Source organism: Triticum dicoccoides, chromosome 5B (assembly GCF_002162155.2).
Source record: "Triticum dicoccoides isolate Atlit2015 ecotype Zavitan chromosome 5B, WEW_v2.0, whole genome shotgun sequence".
In the NCBI taxonomy this organism is placed as follows: domain Eukaryota; kingdom Viridiplantae; phylum Streptophyta; class Magnoliopsida; order Poales; family Poaceae; genus Triticum; species Triticum dicoccoides.
Window position 1 is genome coordinate 375,501,129 of NC_041389.1, and position 3,463 is coordinate 375,504,591.

Consider the following 3,463-nt stretch of genomic DNA (forward strand, 5'->3'; position numbering starts at 1 on the left):
TTCCATTTTTTATTTATTGTTAGTTTTTTTGTTGTAGTTGCAACCGCCCCGACCCAAGCGCAATCGCAACTCAGCACACCCAAGTGCAATTGCAAGACATATAACGTGACCGCAACTGGGGGTCGGGGCGGAGGTTTGTAGTTGCAACCGCCTCAACCCAAGCGCAATCGCAAGTCAGCACACCCAAGCGCAATTGCAAGCCATATAACATGACCGCAACCGGGGTCGGGGCGCCGATCCCGAGCGCAATCGCAAACTTAACAGCGCGACATTTATTATGACCATGACCAAGGGTCGGGGCGCAAATGAAATCGGTTCGGTTTTTTTAGGCCTTCTTTGTTTTGTAGTTGCAATCGCTACAATTCAACCGCAAACCGCAACTCAACATAACCAAGTGCACCTGCAAGACGTATAATGTGGCCGCAACTGGGGGTCGGGAGAGGTTTGTCAGCGCCAGCGAAGTCTTCTCATTTAATTTTTTGTTGTATTAGTTGCAACCGCCCCACCCAACCGCAACTGCAAGACGTATAATATGACCACAATCAGGGGTTGGGGGGGTGTCGGCGGCAACAAAGTTTTTCTCTTTTTTATATATTTTTGTTGTAGTTGTAGTCGCCCCAACCTGCAAAATGCAACCTTTTCCAAGTACATGGTAAATACATGGTGTCAAACTCTTTCCAAATACTCGGTGCACTTTTTTGATACCTGACATTTTCTAAAAAATACACGGTGAATATATTATGCAATAAACTTTTTTATGTACTTACATATTTCCGTATTTTTCACAGTATGTTTTTCCTTTTCTAGCTGTGTAACATTTCCTTTTTAGAAGATTTGTTTGAAAAAGTTAATAATATCTGGCACAAAAAAACTAAAAACAACAATGGGAAAATGATCACAAAACCAGAGTACGGGCTTAGCTGCTCCATGTTTCTAGGCTCCCTCGTCAACGTCAAACAATAAAGAACTTTTGTCGTTGTACACGGGCCCAAGAAAAAAACTAAAAAGGCTCACAAGTCACAACCCACAGACAACCGCACAGACAAACAAACTAAAATAGCCCACACGAAGGCACGATGATCAGCCCGCCAACATTGGCCCATTGAACAAACAAACTATGGTCCAGCCTGAAACAAAAACGACCTGGAACAACAAACAGTGATGTCATCTACACGTCACCTGAATGAGGCCATTTTAAATATCATCTAAATGAGTTCTAGGCACTCCCTAAATTTATTTCCCAGACTAGTCTGTACGCATCTACTACCACTATAAAAGGAAGAGAAGGCAAATCCAACTTATAATATGGACCGTCTAATCAAATCATCAACGACCTAAATACATCGTTAACAAAATAGTCTTCGTTAACGAAACGCTAATCCCCCGCTTCGTCTCACCCCGCACGTCCTCTGTTCAACAACCGCTTCGCCATTCAGAAAAAAGCAAACAACGCACATCCCACGTCCTCTCGCCTCGCCTGACCTCGACCTGTCGCCCACTCCTCCTCCTCCCACGTCGTTCCTCCCGCAGCCGTTAGCCGCCGGAGCCGCCCTTCGTCGCGGGAGCTGCCGCCGAGCCCGTCCGTCGCGCCCGAGCCGCCGCCGGAGCCATCCTTTGCCGCGGGAGCCGCCACCGAGCCCGTCCATCGTGGCCGAGTCGCTGCCGTACGCCGCGGGAGCCCCTTCGTCGGGAGTCTGATGACGAGGACAACGTCGACTACGAGGATGAGGACGAGGAGCACCAGGAAGCCAGGCAGCGCCTGATCCGCACTGTGCCGACCGTCAACTGGTTCGACGTCGAGGGCAACGAGGTATCCGCCACTCAGCTCCCTGTGCGCCTGCTTTTCCTCCTGCGTCCTTTATTCGGTATGCGGCGAGGTGTTTGACGCGTGTTGTTCATGCCGCGCGCGTGGAATGCCGTGAGAGCGGTGACCGCCGACTGTTGCTGATTTTGATTAGCTTCAACGTTCGCCATTGGGTTGGAGAATTGCGAGGACTCTTGTTTTCCGCTGTGCATTTCGGTGAAGCTCTTGAAGAAGATCGAGGTTCGGGTTTGATCAGAGTTTGTTCTTTTTTTTTTCATTTTTCAGGTCAAGACGACGTCTCAGAGGAAGTACTTCGTCTGGCCGAACACGAGCATCCTCCAGCCGTGGGATTCTTGCACGATAACAAGCATGCATACATGCATACGTACTCCAGGATTCTTCATTTGGTTCTGATGTGCGCGCATGTGCCTTCTTGTTTTGGGTTATAGTTACCCTACAGTTACAGAAAGAGTACCCCCCCCCAGATATGCAATCAAAGGATAAATTCTTGATTCAGAGCACCAGGGTAGCTGCCAGCACCGACATGGATGAAATCCCCCCTGACGCTGTGAGCATAAAACTCATAATCACTGGTTTCTATGATATGATTTAGCCTTGCATTGTCATCTGGATAAAATGATTGGCATTCCACCAACTATATTCTACCTTTATATGTATTCCTCGGTTCAACAAGGAGGCTGATAAGGTGATTGAGGAAATGAAGCTCAAGGTTGTCTACACATTGCCCAGTGGAGGATCACACGACTCTGGTGTCACATGTTCAGCAAATGGGAGCTTCAAGTAGGGCGACGACGATCTCTTGGTGAGATCTGCTAGCTCTATCATCTACGTAGGAAACATATGTTGGATCTGCTAATAAAAATTTATTACAAAGGCTAACTGTATTTCACATGTTTATGCTTTACCTTGTAGATGCTGAAGAATGCAATCATTGAAGAGGTGACGCGCTCTTTCAAAACAGAAATTTCACATGTTTATTTAGAAACCTGACCAAAAAACTGCTAGCAAAGACATTTCCCCTGGTTAGTTCTGAGAAACAATTATTCTACCATTTAGACTTGACAGACTTGAAGCCTCTACCGAACTCTGTAATATTGCGTTGTGCACTTCCAAAAAATATACATTACATTCATCTTAGGATCTTTTTAATACTTTGTAGTATGTTTTTTGCACTGATGTAGTTGCTATAGTCTTGCAAATACTATTTCTCTCTTACATTCTTAAATGCAGAAGCAAATACACGCTACCTTTTCTTGTATAAAATTGTGAAAGGAACAAATATGGGAAATAGGAAAATGTTCAAGCACCATCAAATCATTGTTGAAATCAGTGTAAAGTTGATCGAACGTGAGAAAAGGTAGATATACTCCCAGGCCGGTGTCATAACTAAGGTAGGAAGGGATGCCCAGAAGCCCACGAGCATGTTGCCCTATGTACATACTTCATTGTGCAATGGGACCAGAATTCGAAATTTTTTACCCACTTTTATTCATCTGGAAGGGATGCCTAGAAGCCTACAATTCACTCTCCTGCAATTCTTCTCAAAAGAAAATGTTGAATTGCGATCCTAAATCAATTTTCTGTTTATGATTACTTGTGTATTATTCTAGTTCTTGTTCCATTACAGTGCATTCTTCC

General features: G+C 45.2%; 1 pseudogene; it reads left to right on the forward strand.

The window, feature by feature from the left end:
• The first annotated feature begins 1,897 nt into the window (after positions 1-1,897).
• The window catches only part of LOC119309545, a 1,963-nt pseudogene continuing 397 nt past the window's right edge, over positions 1,898-3,463 (forward strand).